Raw genomic sequence first — 6,841 nt, forward strand, 5'->3', positions numbered from 1 at the left:
ACAATCTTTCATACCAAGCTCTAGGAGCTTGTTTTAAACCATAAAGTGCTTTTGTCAATTTAAGAACATGATTTGGAAATTTTAAATCTTCAAAACCTGGAGGTTGTTCTACATTCACTTCTTTTATAAACCCATTTAAAAATGAGCTTTTAACATCCATTTGATATAATTTAAATTCATGAAAACATGCAAATGCTAATAACATTCTAATTGCTTCCATCCTAGCTACGGGAGCGTATGTTTCATCATAGTCTATGCCTTCTTCTTGAGTATACCCTTGAGCAACAAGTCTAGCCTTGTTTCTCACTATATTACCACTTTCATCAAGCTTATTCCTAAACACCCATCTAGTACCTACATAGATTTATTACTAGGCCTTTCAACTAATGTCCATACTTTACTTCTCTCAAATTGATTTAACTCTTCTTGTATAGCCATAATCTAATGTTCATCATTTAATTCCTCTTTAATATTCTTAGGCTCTATGCATGAGATAAATGCAACATAATTACAAACATTTCTAAGAGAAGATCGAGTTGTTACCCCTTTGGATGGATCACCTATAATTTCACAATCCTTGATATAGTTGTACTCTATTGGGTAAGATATATCCCTTTATTCAATGGTTGGATTCTCGAGAGGATCTTGAGTTTCCTCATCTTTCGTTTCTTCATTTGATGATGGTTCTCCAATGTCATGTCCAACGTCATTTATATTTATAATGCCTACATCATCATTCACACAAGAATCCTTTCTCGGAAGGAGATTATCATTGAAAACAACATGTATAGACTCTTCTACAACTAAAGTTCTTTTATTAAATACTCGATAAGCTTTAGAATTTAAGGAATAACCCAAAAAAATTCCTTCATCACTTTTAGCATCAAATTTGCCAAGATTGTATTTACCGTTGTTTAAAACAAAACATTTACATCCAAAAGGATGAAAATAGCTAATGTTAGGCTTTTTATTTTTAAAAAGTTCATATGAGTTTTCTTCAAAATAGGCCTAATCATTACTCGATTAATAATATAACAAGCGGTATTTGTGGCTTCCGCCCAAAAATATTTTGGCAAATTATTTTCACAAAGCATGATTCTAGCCATTTCTTCTAAAGTTCGATTTTCCTCTAAACAACTCCATTTTGTTGAGGAGTTCTTAGTAATGAAAAATTATGGATTATACCATTAGAATTACAAAACTCAGTAAATCCAAGATTTTCAAATTCAGTGCCATGATCACTCCTAACACTAGTTATAGAGTAACCTTTTTCGTTTTGGACTATTTTTGAAAATATGATGAAATTTTCTAATGCTTCATCTTTAGTAATTAATAATAGAACCCCAAGTATATCTAGAATAGTCATCTACCAAGACAAATGCATACTGTTTTCCACCCAAGCTAGTAGTCCTAGTTGGCCCAAAATGATCTATATAATCAATTGTAATACTCTACTAGTTGATACATCATTAATGGATTTAAAAGAAACTAGCTTTTGTTTTCCTTTAGCACAAGCATCACATATTTTATCATTATCAAATTTTAGTTTAGGCAACCCTCGAACTAAATCTCCTTGAATTAGCCGTTGCAAAACACTCATACTAGCATGTCCTAGTCTCCTATGCCATAACCAACTATCATGCTCATCCTTAGCAACTAGGTACAAATTAGTCATATTTATAGAATCTAAATACACCATGTAAATGCTTCCTATTCTATGACCAATAAGCATAATTCGATTAGATGCAATGTCAATAACTTTACAACCATTAGTTTCAAACATGACATTGAATCCCTTATCACATAATTGACTAATACTCAGAAGATTATACATTAATCCATTCACATATAAAACATTCTTAATTTGTATGGAAGAGGTATTACCTATTGTACCTATACCTTCAATTTGACCTTTTGAATTATCACCAAAAATCACTTCTCCTCCATTTTTGGCGTTAAGCTCTATGAACCGATTTTTGTCCCCGATCATGTGTCTTGAGCATCCACTATCAAGGTACCATGAGTTTGAATTTATTTCCCGTGCCTTGTAGCAATGCTCCTTTTCCTACAAACATAGATTAATTTATAATTTTTGGTACCCAAATTCTTTTGGGTCCATATTCATTAGTTTCCAAAATCCTAGTCCCCTTGGGTATCTATTTGTGTAGGATATCCTTATCTTTAGTAGTAACGAGTCCTTTAGGAACCCATATACTTCTAACGATTTTTCCATTAGAGGTTCTTCGGGGACCTCTATGATTATAGTTTTTAAAACTTTTTCTAACTCCGTTTTGTTCCAACTTTATCAGAAGAAGCTTTAAGATCATCAATTTTCTTTTGATGATCATCATTGACCTTTGGAAGTAAATTTTGCAAATCTGAATTTTTCTTTTCAAACTCTTCTAGTTTGATTTGCAAATCTTTGATTTGACTTCAAGACCGTTGTTGGTTTTGGATATGAGTTTATTTTCATTTTTCAATTTTGAAATATCATTTTTATATTTTAAAAACAATTTCTCATAATCCGAAGCCAACCCATTATATTCCTCTAATAACTCATCATAAGATAAATCATCTAAATCAAATGAGTTAGAGGTTACCTTAGAATCTTCCCCGAATGCCATCAAGAACAAGTTTGCTACTTCTTGTTCCTCTTCATCTGAACCTTCTTCATCGCTCCATATAGCCACATGAGCCTTATGCTTAATCTTTGATTGACCCTTCTTCTTCAATTGTGGGTAATCATATTTAACATGCCCCAGTTTTTTGCATTCATAGCAAATGATTGGGTTCTTCTCCTTTGGTTTATTTTTGAAGCCTTCATTTCGTTTGAATTTTTTTCCTCGGTTAGGCCTCATCATTTTTCTGAACCGTTTGGCAAACAAAGCCATCTCCTCATCATCTTCATCTTCATCCGGATCAATCTCATCTCTTGTTGATTTGAGAGCAACTCCTACGTTCTTCTTTTTCTCCGTCTCCTTCTTTGGCTCGTCTCTTCTCTCAAGGTCTTCCTCTTCTTTAAGCATCATTTCATGCGTGAGGAGAGAGCCAATAAGTTCATCGAGGGTTAAGGATTTCAAATTCTTAGCCTCGATGATCACCGTCTTCTTTGATTGCCAAGCTTTTGGAAGAGAGTAAACTAACTTCCTTACAAGCTTGTTATTTGGAATGATTTCTCCATATCATTTGAGGCTATTGACAATCATGGAGAATCTATCCGTCAAGCTTTGACATCTTCATCCGGTTTCATCCTGAAATTTTCATAGCTATGAGTTAGAAGACTAATTTTAGATTCTTTTACCTTGTTTGTGCCTTCATGAGTAACTTGTAGTTTGTCCATATCTCCTTGGCGGTTGTGCAAGATGAAACTCTCCCGTATTCATCCGGTCCAAGAGCACAAAAGATGATATGGATAGCTTTGGAGTTGAGCTGGAACAATCTTGTATCTCCTTCACTCCATAACCTCGGGTGAGTAGAGGGTTTGATGTATCCATCTTCTATGATGTTCCCATGCTCCCATATCACTTTCTTGAATGAAATACATCATCCTATTCTTCCAATAAGTATAATTAGCTCAATTGAAGAAATGAGGCTTGTTAACGGGCAATGAATCGAGACCAAAGTCGGAGTTTGAAGTTTAACCATTGATGACTTTGAAAATCGATTTAACTCTTCCTGAATCGACTCAAGAGGTGATTAAACCTTCAAATGAGTAAGGCTCTGATACCAATTGTTTAGTTAATCGATTGACGGAATCAACCAAGAGGGGGTGAATTGGCAATTAAAAAGTTGGTGGAAGCTTTTGTAGAAAATTGAAAGAAGTTGCACAACGATTTAGAGTGGTTCGACTTTCTCAACCAAAGTCTAAGTCCATTACGTTAGCTATCCACACTAAGGATTTTCAAACAAATTCACTAATTTATTCTTTCTTTTGAGGCCAAAGAGTAACCTTATAACTCACTCAAGAATTATACCACAATTATTGAGCACACTCTTTTTCAAAGAGAAATACACAAATTTGCAAACTTACAAAAAAAACCTCACAAGGCAATATGTTTGCACAATTCTAGAACAAAGAAAAGAACACTAAAAAATGAATACAATTGAGTACAAGTAGTGTTCTTGAAAGCAAAATGAATATTGAATGAAAAATAGGCTTGAATTGCTCAAACAATGAGTTTGATGCTTTCTCTTTGATTCTCTCTTAATTCTAGTTGCTTGTTGTTTTCTTATTATTGATCAATGGCTTCTAAGCTTGTTTAAATAATCCTTCAATTGATTCTGAACGTTGGGGATGATTAGTGGAGTCAATAGAGCGCTTAAGTGTGAAAACAATTAATAAAATCAGTTGAGAGCGTCAGTGCATCGATGCATACCCAAGGTGCATCGGTGCATCAAGTGTAAAATTCAAATATTTTGACCATTGGACCACTTAGTGCATCGGTGCACCAAGTGTGCATCGATGCATAAAATGCATTCGATGTTTCAAAATAGCCTGAGTGCATCGATGCATGGCTGGTGAATCGATGCATCAAATGCATTCGTTGTTTTCATAAAACCCTAAGTGCATCGATGCATGGTATGTGCATCGATGCATAAAATGCATTCGATGTTCAATTTATTCCATGGCCCATCGATGCATGGATCGGTGCATCACTTTGAAAAATTGATTTTAGGCTTGATTTTGGTTCAAAATACTTTGTGAAAATTGTTTCAAAAATATATCAAGTATAAAATACAATTTTACACATTTAGTAAGGTTTGAAATTGATCTTGAAAGACTTGGAGTAATAATTTGATATTCGAGTAATTAAATCGAATATACTTAGAAAATCATTTGTAAAATCCTAAAATTCATTTATACTTAATTTGTTATATCGAAACATCAAAATATTTTCAACAAGGGCACACAATAAAACTACTAAGCACTGGCCTCGTCACGCTCTGGTACAGTGCTTGAACATAATTCATACAATCAGAGTTAATATCGAAGTAATGTTTTAAATCGGGGAATTCAAAAAGTTCACGGTTCATACGAGTGACTATCGCTCCCGTGGCCTAACGGATCGAGAAGAGCTGGGTCGAGCTGGCGAGCGATCAAATAAGTCTCCAGTACCTTCAAATAATTATAACAACAATTAATCAGTCCTAAGTCTTACTTTAATTTTTTTTTTCGAAATTAAAACATTTAATTACACAAGCATATTTAGGTTTGACGGTTAATTTGGAGGCTTTCGGGTTAGAATTTGGTAAAACGGACTTCAAAATCAGGCTCAGGACATCGAAAAACATAAAATAGAACTTTTTGAAAATTTTGAATTTTGAAAATCAAAGTCAACGGTTAGACCAGTCAAAGTCAACAGTTTGACCAAAGTCAACGGGTCGGGCAAGCGGGTCAGTTCTGTTCGAACCGGTTCCAAAATTTTCTTAGACCAGTTGGAGACTGCTACGCACACTGTCGACGCGTGCGGCGGCGTCCAGGACCCATTTCACCGACCGATTACTCCCACTTCAAAATTAGACTCAAATACATCTAAATCAATCCAATATTACACCAATAAACCAATCCAATTATCACCAATGAACCAACCGATAACTTACCCACGGTGGTCGACGATGGCGCGTCAACGGTGAACACCGAACGACGACATATTTGGCCGGTAATGGTGACCGACGGGGGATATAATTTGGGTTAGGGATTTCACAAATTTGGGGAAAATGAGATAGCTCGACCGGGGAAAAAATAAATATCACTTGGTATTAAAAATGGGCAAATTCATGCTCTAGTCCCTGAATTCTCTGAAACTTCAAAAAATGGTCTACTAGCTTTAATATTTTATAATCTAGTCCCTGAATTTTTACCCAAATTAATTATTTTATTTAAAATCTAATTTTCTAAAAAATTTGGGTTGTGACATGGGGATATGGGGTTTTGAGTATTATAACCCGAGCCTTAACTTATGAAATATATATTTAATAAAAAAATTGTAAATAGTGCCCTAAGCAAAACGACTAAGGCATGGGTCCTTGTACTAGGGGTAAAGGTTCAAAACCCTTTAGCCACCTAATACATATTTTAATTTTTTTTAATTTTTCCCACTGACCAGAGAAATGGGTTATTTCAGGATAAAGTCCCTGAACTTCCTATATATTCAAAACCGAGCTGTAAACTTGTTAAATTTATAATTTAGTCCATAAATCAGGCAAATTAATTTATAAATTTTAAATTTTTAATTTAATTTATTTTTATTTTAAAAAATAGGGTTGTGACAGAATAACTAATGAATTTTTGGTTCAAATTCTACTTTACATCATCATAAAGGAATTATGAAAAATCTGCATATGTGTTGGCTTATCATGTCCTCTCAAAGATATATCTTCATATCCAATATTTTATCTTTTCTAAGAATGTGTTATGGGATTTGAAATTAACTGTGTACGTAGAGAAATATAACGAACAAAAAAATTAGAAAGCGAAACATCACTTTTATTACACAAATGAGTTAATTACATGATTCTACAAAATATAAAATAAGGAAAAATCATTGAAAACTGTTGCGGAAGACGGCTATCGAATAAAGCAAAATCACAACTGATAATTTGAGAAAATAAAAATGAAGATAAAAGAAGACATAAAATTTACGAGGAAAACCCCTAAATAATATAGGGTAAAAACCACGGGCAACGGTAGAAGAATTTCACTATGAGAAAATAGGAATTACAACTTCTCTCAATCTAATAAGGAGAAAACAATGATAATTCTCTCTTGATAAAAAGTTGAAAACAACTCTCAAGAAACTCTCTAAATTCTCTCTAGTATTGGAAGAAAGCTAGAAAGCTT

Source organism: Hibiscus syriacus, unplaced genomic scaffold (genome assembly GCF_006381635.1).
Source record: "Hibiscus syriacus cultivar Baekdansim isolate YM2019G1 unplaced genomic scaffold, ASM638163v2 tig00110338_pilon, whole genome shotgun sequence".
Taxonomy (NCBI): domain Eukaryota; kingdom Viridiplantae; phylum Streptophyta; class Magnoliopsida; order Malvales; family Malvaceae; genus Hibiscus; species Hibiscus syriacus.